The sequence below is a fragment of the Oncorhynchus kisutch genome, linkage group LG17, assembly GCF_002021735.2.
Source record: "Oncorhynchus kisutch isolate 150728-3 linkage group LG17, Okis_V2, whole genome shotgun sequence".
In the NCBI taxonomy this organism is placed as follows: Eukaryota; Metazoa; Chordata; class Actinopteri; order Salmoniformes; family Salmonidae; genus Oncorhynchus; species Oncorhynchus kisutch.
The window spans coordinates 29,460,964-29,476,250 of NC_034190.2; positions in this window are offsets into that span (position 1 = coordinate 29,460,964).

A 15,287-nucleotide genomic window follows, 5' to 3' on the forward strand; every position below is an offset into this window, starting at 1 on the left:
CATAACCACCATCGATAAGAGAGAGTACTGTGTAGCCGTCTTCATCGACCTGGCCAAGGCTTTCGACTCTGTCAATCACTGCATTCTTATCGGCAGACTCAACAGCCTCAACAGTTTCTCAAATGACTGCCTCGTCTGCTTCACTAACTACTTCTCAGATAGAGTTCAGTGTGTCAAATCGGAGTGCCTGTTTTCCGGACCTCTGGCAGTCTCTATGGGGGTGTCACAGGGTTTAATTCTCAGGCTGACTATTTTCTCTGTAAATATCAATGATGTCGCTCATGCTGCAGGTGATTCTTTGATCCACCTCTACGCAGACGACACCATTCTGTATACATCTGGCCCTTCTTTGGACACTGTGTAAACAAACTTCCAAACGAGCTTCAATGCCATACAAATCTCCTTCTGTGGCCTCCAACTGCTCTTAAATGCTAGTAAAACTAAATGCATGCTCTGCACCCACCCGCTCGACTAGCATCACTACTCTGGACGGTTCTGACTTAGAATATGTGGACAACTATAAATACCTAGGTGTCTGGCTAGACTGTAAACTCTCTTTCCAGACTCATATTAGCATCTCCAATCCAAAATTAAATCTAGAATCAGCTTCCTATTTTGCAGCAAAGTGTTGTGTCTTTGGCATAATTAAAGTGAAGACTTATTTTATCAAATCAAATCTCTGTAATTATTATTAGGTGATTAAACTAATCATGTAAATGTAATTAACTAGGATGTCTGGGCACCAAGGAAAATCTTCAGATTACAAAGTTATAACTTTCCTAATATAACTCTTCAGATATTTTAATATCTGATAAATTCTTATTAATGAATTATTCTTTACCTCACGTTAGTCTCATTCCAAATATCGTAAATTGCTGGTTATCTGCATGTACCCAGCCTTTACTATGAATCATCCATACACCAATTGTCTTAATCATTTATTTACTAACTAAATAATCACAGAAATGCATAATGCATATACAAACAACTCACTCATTCGGGGATAACTGCGTTCAACATGTATTTACACCCAGTGTGTCATCGTGATCTCTGTTGGAATCATCAGTCCTTCTGTTGGAGAGTACATATGAGTCTCTCTCTTTCTGCTTCCCTGAAGATCAAAGTATTTCATGGTTAGAATGGATACTTCAGAGTACCATTCAGAAATGTTCTCATAGATCTGAGTGGGGCAAAAAAGTATTTAGTCAGCCACCAATTGTGCGAGTTCTCCCACTTAAAAAGATGAGAGAGGCCTGTAATTTTCATCATAGGTACACTTCAACTATGACAGACAAAAGGAGAAAAAATTATCCAGAAAATCACATTGTAGGATTGTTAATGAATTCATTTGCAAAATATGGTGGAAAATAAGTATTAGATTCTTATTAGATAAGAATGCAAACCTCATAATTGAGAAATGTACATATTCAGAGATATAGAGATGTAGTATTTTCCTGTCCTCTCTGAGGTCACCAAATTAAACACACTTGTCATACCTGTCCCTTAAGTGTCCACGGACCATTCCCACCTTCTCACAAGTAGACCTTTTGTATCAAATCCCCATTTTGTGGATTTAGGAGTTTGCCATATGAAATACTTTGTTCTCTCTATGTGTCTCTTTCTGCATGGCCAGGGGGAGAGAGTCTCCTCCAGGAATTTACGACTTGAGATAACAGAACCTGGGTGTAGGAGAGCGAGAGAGAGAGAGAGGGGATGCCACGATCTATTACCTAGAAAGGGCCACATCTTGACAAAAGCCTCCTTCACTCATGCTGCCAAACATACCCTCGTAACACTGACTATCCTACCGATCCTTGACTTCGGCGATGTCATTTACAAAATAGCCTCCAACACTCTACTCAGCAAATTGGATGCAGTCTATCACAGTGCCATTCGTTTTGTCACCAAAGCCCCATATACTACCCACCACTGCGACCTGTATGCTCTTGTTGGCTGGTCCTTGCTAAATATTCGTCGCCAAACCCACTGGCTCCAGGTCATCTGTATGTCTTTGCAAGGTAAAGCTCCGCCTTATCTCAGCTCACTCGTCACCATAGCAACACCCACCCGTAGCACGCGCTCCAGCAGGTATATTTCACGGGTCATCCCAAAAGCCAACACATACTTTGGCCACCTTTCCTTCCTGTTCTCTGCTGCCAATGACTGGAACGAATTGCAAACATCACTGAAGTTGTAGACTTCTATCTCCCTCACTAACTTTCAGCATCAGCTGTCAGAGCAGCTTACTGATCTCTGCAGCTGTACACAGGCCATCTGTAAATAGCCCATCCAACTACCTATCTCATCCCCATATTTGTTTTTGTTTTTCTGCTCCTTTGCACACCAGTATTTCTACTTGCACATCATCATCTGCACATCTATCACTCCAGTGTTAATGCTAAATTGTAATTATTTTGCCACTATGGCCTATCTATTGCCTTACCTCCCTAATCTTACTACATTTGCATACACTGTATACACATTTTTCTATTGTGTTATTGACTGGACGTTTGTTTGTCCCATGTGTAACTCTGTGTTGTTTTGTTTTTCGCAACTGCTTTGCATTATCTTGGCCAGATCGCAGTTGTAAATGAGAACTTGTTCTCAACTGGCCTACCTGGTTAAATAAAGGTGAAAATAAAGAATTTAAAAAACACATTGTCTTAACTGAATTGCAGAAAATTCGGGGAAAAGATGTGATGAAAGAAATGTGTCATTGATTTTCCAATAAGGCTAGCTTTAGGCCAGAGCTGGCTTTAAAAGGTTGCAGTGGTGCAGAGAATAACAATTACCCCATATTTGAATGATTATGTGACATCAAGTTAATTACCATGAACATGGAAGAGAAACTTAATATCCCTCTGCAGCACAGACATGTGAAAGGGAGCTCTTTAAAAGTGTTTTTTCCCCCCTTACATGCTTTGCTGTATTTGTAAAAATAAATGTAAAGACACCTCGTGGAAAATTACTGGATGGGTTGGTGTCATTGCATTTAGAACTTAAGTTTTCTCCTACTGTAGCAATAACTAAATCTATATAGAGATATTAAAAGATGTAGACATGGGAGGATGTTGGCGGTATCGAGTTAGAGATGACAGAGTGAGAGAGTTGAGAGGAAAGACAGTTGCGAGTTAGGGGGGAGGGAGGGAGTAGGGGAAAGGAACAGTCCGGGCAAGAGAAGTGAAAAATGACATGCTCCTCAATCTCTTTCAATCGCCCAATCAATAGCTTTGCTTTTATCGAGCAAGCAATCTATAAAACTCGGCCAATATCTCTCCATTTAAAATATGACCTTCAAAGTTGTCAAAGGGAATTTATAATGTGATACTGTCACCTTATGACTTGTTCTTGCAGAAACCGGCGCAGTGTATGAAGTCAATCTAGTGGCCTATAACGGGAACGGCGAGAGCGGTTGCTCCAAGAGGCTGGTGTCACTGACAGAAGAGGGCACCAACGCCAAAACCAGTGGTGAGTGTCCAAATAATATTAGAGTCAAGTCAGTATTGAATAATAAACTATATTTTCTAGACAATAATTCGTTTTTTGGTGATCTTCTGTCCTTTTTGCTTCAAGTGCATTTTTCAGTGACTCTTAGTTCGTTTTTTGGCATTGCCTTATGATCTAATATGTCTTTCTGTATGTTATTGTGTATTGTACTGGCTAATGAGTGTATGGATGTGCACATCATGTGTTTCTTGGTTGCAGGTGGGGAGAACCAGTGTAACTGTATACAGGATGGCGAGGGCTCGATGGGCGGTATCGTGGTTGGCATTCATATTAGCATGGCCTGCATCATCTTCTGTGTACTCTTCCTCATGTTTGGATACCGTCGCAGGTAAGTAGGGGCCCTACCTGATGGGAACCACTAGGTGTTACTTTGCTTCTAGTACTGTACTTTCAGATTGGATTTTTAAGGCCAGGTAAACTTTAGATATATCCTGATCACCCATGGTTAATCTTGGCAGAGTGAGATTATGAATGTTAACTTTGGTATATTACATGTTAGTTGTATTCGTAAAGTTGTGTGTTGTTTTTAGAGTGGACTTGTGTGCGTGTAATATTGAAACATGTATTAATGTCCCCAGTCTGTTCTGCAGTAAAGGGACTCAGGACAGCTGGTCTGTGCCAAGGGGGGAGGACCGGGGACACCTGGGACAAAACGGGATCCCCAAAGAGGGGGTCACTCGTCCGGCAGAAGTTGCCCTCAAGTTAGTGCCTCAGGTAGGAGGACCGGTGCACTGACACATTGACAGACTAACCTGACTCATTCACTAAACTGAAAACACTAAGCTAACCTCTCACATAATGTGGCCATTAGTTTTGTTCATCCATGGCTCCATCGGCTGTTTTCATCCCTGTAACAGACAGGAGGTGACTGAATAGATGTCCCGGTCTTATAATTGAATCATAGATGACATTTAGAGCTGCATGATATGGGTTGCCAGGACACGGCATTGACGTCACAGTAGTTTGGCCTCCAGGGATAACTTAGTTTCTAAAACAACGTTGACACCTTCAGGACATCTCGAGTCGCCAATATCTCAGGATGAAGTGATCTATCATGCTCACAACCCCGTCTCTCTGTTGTCACAAGCTCATCCAACTATTCGATCTGAGATCTATATCTCATCCGTCTGTGATTTCTGACCCCATGGGTTACAAGCCTCAGGACTCGAGTCAATCAAACCTGGATTTGTTACCACTGAATGAAACATTTTTACCACGTCAAGCAAAAATGATTTTACTTCAAAGTGTTCTAGAGACTAGGGTGTGTTTTTCTAAAGGGCTAATGTGGCAGAAATGGGGGGTAGAAATGATGAACAAGATGATTGGTCAACAACAACGCAGAAGTAATCATCAGTGGACAAAAGGAGAGATAAGATCGAAGTTGCCAAATTATAGACTCTGACACTCCGTCTTTTGTCTCTTTTTCTTTTCCAGAGTCGTGACTCCACATCTCAGGGAGGGGCTCTGGTGTGTCCAGCCCAATGCCAGGTCCTCATCGAGCAGCACTTGTCTGGTCTGCCTGGGACGGGCACTGGCTAACACTCGCCAATAACCACCTAAACTCCTCTTTACCAACAATTACCCACCCTCCACCCCAAAGGTTTGCCTGTTGATGGTTCCTCCACCCCGCCTGCCCAACCAAAGCCCCCCCCCCTCCTGCCACCCTAGAGTCCTGCGATGCCAGGGGTCCGCCATTGTTCTATCAGTCGCCAAAAGAACGTTCTGCTGCTAACGAACAAAAGCTCAAAGTAGCTGAGTGACATAATGCTCCATGTTTCCACTGAACTCTCTCGCCTTCCCTCCCTTCTCTTAAACCAAAGTCTAACGCCTTTATGTTCGGTGTACATGTGAATGCAGAATGCTAGCCTTGAGAAATGCCTCCACCGACAAATTCCATCCTATTATGTCGGGCTTTCGTATGTTACCGAGGGGAGCATCTATAACCAAAATCTTCTCTTTCAATGGTGTCCCCTTGGTAACAGTACATGCACTTGCACTGTGCATATCTCTAGGATCTCTATATATGTTCCAGTCCACTTAGGAAATGTTTGAACTAAGTGTACTAAACCCCACTGAGAATTCCTGATAACTTTCTGTTAGAGGGAACAGTACATTTTTGTTTGCCTTTGATTAGCCTTAGCTCTGCAATACGTAACAGACGCAAATGACAAAGCGGCCTTGTTAATAGCCTTATGGAGGTATGAGTCTCATTGAGTTGATTGTCTTTATCACCGTACTAGCCTTGAGACAGGTTGAGGTCCGGAGGAACCATAAAAGGCAACCCCCCCCCCCCTTTAACAAACCACTCAAACCAAATTCTGCCTCCAAAGATAGCTACCTCAGTCTGATGTGATTGTCCGAGTCACAGTTGAGGCTAACGTTAGCCTGCTGGATGCTGCTAGAGCAAGCCTACCTCAGAACTCAAAAATAAATCCTGTACCCTTAATACCCCCCCCCCCCCCCCCCCCCTCACTCTTTGTGCCAATGCCAGTGTCCCGTGCCAGCCATTGCCACTGCCCCACGTCAGGGTACCCACCTGGATGACTACCATGGGAAGCCAAACCTTGGTAGTATCTGAGTGTCACCGTCTCCCATCTCCTGTTCACCTTGCACTTGCCTTAGCCAAGTCTTCTTCGTTCTTTGTCACAAGCACAAGCCTTTGTCCTTCGAAGCCTGAGGTGGTCCAACAGGTTTGGTGATTTTCCTTCAAGATGCAGGGATGACTTTTTATAAAGTGTTTGGTGATCATACATGCGACAACTCCTCCTATGTTGCACAAATGTCCATCTCCAATGATGTATTTGTGATTGGATGGTACCTTATGGAAAACATGGACCTGAAAGAATGTATCTACGATCCTTTGGCCCGTTTAGAAAGGAAATGAGATATGCTCAGGCCTGTTTCATAGTCCTCCTCCTCCAAAAAAAAGAACTGGTCATCCTTAGAAAAGATTAGTCACTTGCTTGTTTTGTCCACACAAACGAGATGGAATTCTCCAAAGCCAAACAGGTGATTGTTCTAGGCCATGCTGATTGGTTGGCTCTCCAGATGCCAAATCAGTTGCCATGGGAACTTGCGGGTGCTGTGAGTTGATGGCTGAAAATATTGTTTCCAGAGAGATTAATGGAGATACTAACCTGGAATGCACGGACACTGCACTAGTTTCCACTGTAGAACACCTCGTCAGCCTATCCCAAAACGTTTTTATATGAAAACCAAGCTGAATGATGTCCAAAGATGTACAATTTGTAATGGTTATCGTTTTTTCCTTCATAACCTTCTTTTAAGAGAAACGACGCCGTTGTTTTCAGATTTTCGTTGTTCCTGTTTTAAGGGGTAGCCAGTATGAAATGCTTTAACTGAACCTAAGCCAAAAACATTATTTTTGATTTAATTGCCATTATATGATACCTGAATTAGCATTGTTTAAGTCCTTTTGTATGGCTTTCTTGGCTTGCCCCTTTTGACATGGAACTGTCACATTTAGTTGAATATAACTTGAAACATTTAAAGAGTAACCAAATGAAAATGGGATATATTTTCGAGATGTTCTATGTCGATGCAAAAAAAGAAGTATTTGCTTTCTCTTTCTAATAGTAGCGTTGAAATTGCCAAATACCTAGCTGTCTTATGGAAAATACTATTGTGATCAAATACGTCTGACTTTTTACGTCTGACACTTCCTCATGACCAAAGCACAGGATCATCCACGTACGTGTGTTCTCTGTGACAGTTTGTGAACCTTGAGGTCAAAAGATGCCAACACAAACCATCTAAAACAGCTTTAAATTGTTAACAGAAGATGGCCGGATAAACCAAAGAACATAACTATTTTAGGGCTCACACTTGGTTGTAATTAAACATGTAACTGAAATGTTATTAAAGTCTTTACCAGGGTATCTTTGTACAAAATAAAAACAGTTGAATACGCCCACATAGCTGGTTTCTTAATAAAGCTCTACAGTCCTCAAGGTTCATGTCAAACCCCTAAGGAGTGTTAAAGGTTTACGCAGAAACACTGCAGTAAAAAGTCTGACAAAGTCTTTTACTCCCATCCTCATTTCTTATTTTATAAATGAAAGGGGTGAAACGAATGTGATACCAAAAGAAAAAAAGTATTGTGATATGGAAGATTTTTTTGTGTGTGAAGTCGTGTAGTGGTAAAGCTAGATGTATCATTTTTTAAACAAACGGCTGGTTCTTTTTTTAGAACTTGATTTCTACTACTCCTTTTTTTATTCTACTCAACATTTTATTCTTACTGCTGTGAACAGAAAAAGTTGCCAAAACTGAGACTTTATGTGAATTTAAAAAAATGTCATTGTTATTAATAATATTAATATTATTGCTGTTTTATTTTACCCTTACCCCTTATTTCCAAATGTGTTTGTTTGTAGAAATATAAGGATGATGTGCAAATGTTTGTTAGAAATGAGAGAAAAACATGGACACGTGTTGGGTCTTGGGCAAGAAGGTGGGATTTTGTTGAGAAGACACTTTAATGATAAGTTGTACCCAAACAGAGCATGAAATAATATTCATGCTTTTCCTGGCATCAAAGCCTTAAAGTGATACCCATCTGCACACAAGGCCCATCAGATAGTAACATTTGAAAACAAATGTAGGGAACTAGAAACTGATTGCTAGAACCAATGAGAAAGAAAATGCTTTAATCTTAGTTTTTTTGTTGCTTTCTGAAACCCTGTTGAGTATATAATGAAACTGAAAACCCTAAAGCTTTAAACCGTTTAGAGACGAGGATGTGTTCTTGTCTCAGGGCCATAAAAGAAAGAAATAAAGAAATTAAGTGAGATTGGCATGTGTTTGAAAGCTGTAGCTATAGATGGAGACCAAGCTGTCTGATTGTCTTCATGTGTTTGTATTGATCATTGTACTATATTACAGATGTATTTATTTAATTATTTCAAGACACAGAATTACACATATGAACTGAAGTATGCCGTGCTTCTGTCACCCTATTCACACAGAAGTTGAATTCATTGAGCGGTCTGGCCCATTATCTCGCTACCTTGTAACATAGAACAAGTCGGACATCTTGGTGACACAATGTTTTCTTGAGACTATTTAACACATAGCACTCTAGAAAGAACCCATACACAAGTTTCACAGACTACTCACTCAGAGAGAGATCTGACAGTGCCTGCTTTAGCCTCATTGACATTCTGGTCATCCATAGTGGATGAAGAAAAGACAGTGTTCCAGGAGCTCCATTGCCACAGGCCTGATAAATTTTAAGAGACATAAGAGTCTGTCAACTCTTTTCAGTCTTCATTACTCATTCATTCTAAGACTGCTGAATGCAGCTATTTTTCCTCTTCCCCCCCCTGGTAGGTTACAACTGAACTAAAATCTTGCTACCTGTTGCTACTTATGAGATCCTCTTTTCTCAACATTAAACTCATACATTTAAATAAGAACCTTTGGAATTATCACAGGGGATCATACAGCTTGGTCTCTACATATGTTGATGTATTTGTTTAAAAGGCTTTTAAAATGTCTAACTTCACTTTCTGCTCTCTTCTTCCGTGCTCAGATTCCAATGCACCTAAACCAAATTAAACAAAGACATTTAACTAGAGACTAACTTGTTCAGTCATTTTCTTTGCCTTTTTCATATGGCTGCAATTCCACACATTTTGCCATGGGGAGTAGAGAAAGTGTTGTCATTTTAAAGCAATTTTGCTGCAATTTTACACATTTTGCAATGGGGCGAGAGAAGATTTTACAACTAATTTCATGCAATTCTACACATTTTGCCGTAGGGTGGAGAGAAATGTTTGTTTTTATGATATGATATCTGAGTGGGACTGACTTACAAAATCAATGTGGGGCCTTGTGTGTTCTACTATTCTATCTTGCAACAGTAAGTTGAGACACCGACTGAGGGCCTTCAAAAAGGGTGGTGCGGCACATGGTCCACCAGTTACCCATCCCTGGGCTAATACAACAGATTTACCATTTTAACCCCACCATATCAACACAATTATGTTCCAATTTTCAAGTTCCAAGCATTTGGTACTTAGACTTTCAGCCAAGCTTTTCCATATGATTGATTTGATTAGTAGCCTATCAAAATGGGAGAAAATACCCAGATGGCCTGCTGGTCAGGGTGTTTTTTTGTGCTCAAAAAAACAGTGCTCACCCCTTAGGAAAAACAAGACCAAAGCTATTTTCATTTGTTTATAAGTTCATTTCCTTTTTTCCTCAAGAGAGACCGATGGAGAGCATGAATGTTGTGTCTAGTCAAACTATCAAAGATTTTAAATTACTTTCAAGTTACCCTAATCATACTTTGCTACTAATTAAGCTACATAATAAGTAACAACATTACTGCACAAACCTAGATGAGAAAATTAAGTTATATTTTTACTTAAATGACAAAGGCCAGTAGGCCAATAAGTAAACTGAATAAACGCAAGTGATACCTACTAAGAGCAGTGTTCTAGTTTTAATTTTGATATCCATTATTCCCACGCACCTGAAACAGCCCGACTCCGATGTGCAAATGCTTTTCCAAATTTGAAATGTCTAACCTTTTTCAATGCCGAAGTAAAAGTGTTGCTGTTGATCTCTTTGATCAGCCAACCAGAAATAAAGTTTGCTTAATGCACCTGACACATTTATAGCACCCAAATCACTTGCATGAGCTAAGCCCTGGATGTGGATGAGGGAAAATTAGGCTGTGAAATAGTGTTGTGCTGTTCCAGATTGTCCTAAAACCTCAGATTGTCCTAAAATCTCCTATGTAGGCCCGTAGGCTCATTGTATCAGCTTTTTAATTATTATATATTTTCAATTATGCCTATTTGCTGAGTGCTTCTAAATACAGATGAAACACAAGCCACACATGTTGTTGAAACACAAGCCACACATGTTGTTGAAACACAAGCCACACATGTTGTTGAAACACAAGCCACACATTTTACAGTGGTATTTTTATAAATAGCCTAAGTCATCTCAATAATAAAGTGTAAAATAAAGTGGTAGCCTATGATTCATGTGAAACATTTTACTGACACATTAGTAGCTCCTAATTGCATGTGGAATTGTGTTTTGTGCCCAAGATAAACATTGCGGAGAATTCATTGCCTAGCACATTCCACTGCCTCCCATTTATTGGGAATGATCAAATATTGCATTTCCTTGGCTCACTTTATCATATTTGTCCTTATAGATCAGAATCCTGCCTTTGTGTTATAGCGTCTGACATGGTAAGAGTCATACAGTGCATTTCACCAGACAAAGCTAGACAGGCGTAGATATATAGTGAGTCACTCTCAAGCTTATTTGAGCAGGTGCATGTTTGCATTAAAAAACGTATTCGGTCTAGGCCCCTTTTTTCTTAATTTCCGCCTGAATGACATGCCCAAAGTAGACTGCCTGTTGCTCAGGCCCTGAAGCCAGGATATGCATGTAATTATTTGAAGTTTGTAGAAATGTCAAAATAATGTAGGAGACTATAACACAATAAATATGGTAGGAGAAAATCCAAAGAAAAAACAACCGGAAATGTTTTATTTTTGAGGGACCATCCTCTTAGAATGGCAAGTATAAGGTCATACTGAAAATTAGCTCCCTGGATGCAATTCCTATGGCTTCCACAGTGTGTCACTATTTTCAAGGTTTCAAGCTGGCAACGTCAAATAACTTCAAACAATAAGAAATATCAGTTTTACTACAGGGACACAGTCTTGGAAATTTGTGTTTGCGCGCGCCATGAAGACAGGACGCACCTGCTAAAATTGGTTTCCTATTGAACATACTTCTTTCCGGAATAAATATTATAGTTTGACTACATTTTAGGGTATCTGAGGAGTAAATAGAAAAGTATTTTGACTTGTTGAAACAAAGTTTAGGGGTAGATTTTTGGATTCCTTTCTCTGCATGTTGAACGAGTGGATTACTCAACTCGATGGCGCCAACTAAACAGACTTTTTGGGATATAAAGAAGGATTTTATCTAACAAAACGACACTACATGTTATAGCTGGGACATTTTGGATGACAAATCAGAGGAAAATGTTCAAAAGGTAAGTGAATATTTAATTGCTGTTTGTGAATTCATGAAACATATGCCGGTGAAAAAAATATTTTGAAGTGGGGCGCCGTCCTCAAACAATCGCATGGCATGTTTTCACTGTAAAAGCTTCTGTAAATCGGACAGTGCAGTTAGATTAACAAGAATATAAGCTTTCAACCGATATAAAACACATGTTTCCTAAATGTTTAATATCCATAATTTTTATGATTATTTATTTGAATTACGCGCCCTCCAGTTTCACCGGAAGTTGTCCCACCAGCGGGACGCCTTTATCTGTGCACTTTTATGTCCATTTCATGTCTCCTGTCCTTGAGAATAGTGTCAATCTGATGCCAGTTCATTCATGGCACAGTGCCTTCAGAAAGTTTTCACCCCCTTGACTTTTTCCACATTTTGTTGTGTTACGGTTGGAATTTAAAATTGATTACGTTTAAATTTTTTGACACTGGTCTACACACTATACCACATAATGTCAAAGTGGAATTATGTTTTTTTTTCAAAATATTGTGGTGGCTGCATCATGTTATGTGTATACTTGTAATAGTTAAGGACTGGGGAATTTTTCAGGATAAAAAAAGAAATGGAATGGAGCTAAGCACAGGTGAAATCCAAGAGGAAAATCTGGTTCAGTCTCCTTTCCACCAGACACTGGGAGATTAATTCACCTTTCAGCAGGACAATAACCTAAAACACAAGGCCAAATACGGATGCTTATAAGAATCCCACTATGCCCTCCGACGAACCATCAAACAGGCAAAGTGTCAATACAGGACTAAGATTGAATTCTACTACACCGGCTCTGACGTTCGTCGGATATGGCAGGGCTTGCAAACTATTACGGACTGCAAAGGGAAACCCAGCCGCGAGCTGGCCAGTTACATGAGCCAACCAGACGAGCTAAATGACTTTAATGCTCTCTTCGAGGCAAGCAACAATGAAGCATGCCTGAGAGCACCAGCTGTTCTGGATCACTGTGTGATCACTATCGCCGTAGCCAATGTGAGCAGGACCTTTAAACTGGTCAACATTCACAAGGCCGCGGGGCCATAGGGATTACCAAGACGTGTACTCAGAGCATTCGCAGACCAACTGGCAAGTGTCTTTACTGACATTTTCAACCTCTCCCTGACCGAGTCTGTAATACCTACATGTTTCAAGCAAACCTCCATATTCTCTGTAACCAAGAAAGTGAAGGTAACTTTCTTAAATGACCACCGTCCAATAGCACTCACGTCGGTAGCCATGAAGTGCTTTGAAAGGCTGGTCATGACTCACATCAACACCATCATTCTGGAAAACCTAGACCCACTCCAATTCGTAAACCGCCCAAACAGATCCACAGATGACGCAATCTCAATCGCATTCCACACTGCCATGCTGATCCTCAACACTGGGGACACTCAGGGGTGCGTGCTCAGTCAACTCCTGTACTCCCTGTTCACCCAAGACTGCGTGGCCAAGCATGACTCCAACACCATCATTAAGTTTGCTGATGACACAACAGTGGTAGGCCTTATCACCGACAACTACGAGACAGCCTACACGGAGGAGGTCAGAGACCTGGCAGTGTGGTGCCAGTACAGCAACCTCCCCCTCTATGTGAGCAAGACAAAGGAGCTGATCGTGGACTACAGGAAGAGGAGGGCCGAACAGGCACCAATTGACATCGACGGGGCTGTAGTGGCTCTGCCTCTGTCAGTCTCATAATCTGAACGTCGTATAGCCCTTGAATTTGCACGGACCCGGGTCCCACTAATAAATTTGTACCACACCAATCTTAATTGAATATTTATTTACTTAAAAGCTAAAATGATGATAAAAGATACACATAGACAAAACACATTATAGGCTATTGATTAGAATTTAGTATAACGGGCCAACACACTATGGCGCGTGTTACTCACAATGGGAATTTCAAAAGAGAGAGAAAAATAAGTACACAAGAGAAATATACATTTGGGTGAATTTGTCAGCTATGCTATTCTAACCTTGCCTCAAACTGCCGCTCTTATGGGTCGGAATATAATGATGTAATTACGTGGGGGGTGATCTCCGGGGATTCACTGCGTGGACCGTTCCGTTGTTCGATGACACACTTCTCCTGCGCACCTCGTTGCTCGTCTTCCCGGTATCCGTGTCCCTTTTGGCTTAGGAGTCTGTTCCCTCCCCCCTTTTCTCTGGAAGGGGTCTTCTGAGGACAGACAGCTCTGTAGCTCAGAGCTCACAGCATAGGAATGAAACCCTTTAGATACCATGATTCGATGGGAGATGGTTCGACTTGAATTCACCAGCTTAGACACAGCTACTCATCCGTAGCTTGAGTAGAAAAGGATTTCTTTGTCCTCAAACTTGCGTTGCGTTCTGGGTTGGTTGACTTTTTCAGACTCTGCTGCAGCTGGGGTAGTCCTGTCGTAAATTCTATACTCACAGGTTTTATACCCTTGGGTCAATTCTCTGGGCGTACCAAGTTAATGAGGCAAGGGTTAGGTTTTTCTCAAATCCCATTTTAGACAACTTAACATTAACTTAACTTAACTAAACTTAATTCAACTTAACTTCCCCAAAACATTCTCTTTGATTTGGATATTTTCCATACAACGTGCAATGTATAAACATCAGACATATACTAGGAAAACCCTTCACTTTACAATGTTTACGTAATAACGTCATCTATTAACCTTTAATAACAGAATAAAAATGACATACATTTTCATAGTCCATCTATCGTCATGACCACCATTGTGGCTGACGGAAACCATTGTTCCAAAGTCCCTTTATTTCATGTTTAATGTTCTGAGGCTAGTTCTCCATAGTAACGGGACAAAGGAATTTGTCTGTGGCCTGAGATTTACCAGGGCCGTGAGGGGCCATATAACCCCCCGCATAATCAGAACCCTAGATCTCTCCTCCTCTGTTGGGGTTGAGAGATAATCTTTAGGGTTGTGGTCTCCTGTAACTGACTGTCCTGACCTGATCAAGACAGTCATGACAGCAGGAATCAGGAGGATAGAATTATGGTCAGATTTTCCAAATGGAGGGCGGGGGAGATCTTTGTATGCATCTCTGTGTGTGGAATAAAGGTGGTCTAGGATTATTTATTTTTTTGGTTGCACATGTGAAATACTGGTAAATAGTTGGTAAAACTGATTTAAGTTTGCCTGCATCAAAGTCCCTGGCCACTTCTGGCGCCGCTTCTGGGTGAGCGCCGCTTCTGGGTGAGCATTTTCTTCTTTGCTTATGGCCTTATAGAGTTGGTTGAGAGCGGTCTTAGTACCAGCTTCGTTCTGTGGTGGTAAATAGACAGCTATCTTGGTAGATAGTGTGGCCTACAGCTTATCAGGTACTCTACCTCAGGCGAGCATTACCTCGAGAGTTCTTTAATATTAGACATCGCAACCAGCTGTTATAGACAAATAGACACACACCCCCATCCCTCGTCTTACCAGAGGTAGCGTCTCTGTTCTGCCGGTGCATGGAAAATCCCGCTAGCTCTATATTGTCTGTTCAGCCACGCCTGGGCGAAACATAACATGTTACAGTTTTTAATGTCCCATTGTTAGGATAATCTTAATCGTAGGTCATCAATTTTCTTTTCCAATGATTGCACGTTAGCAAGAAGACAAATGACAGTGGGAGTTTACTCGCTTGCCTACGGATTCTCAGAAGGCTGCCAGATCTGCGGGCCCTTTTCCTGTGTCTTTTCTTCACGCAAAAGGCGT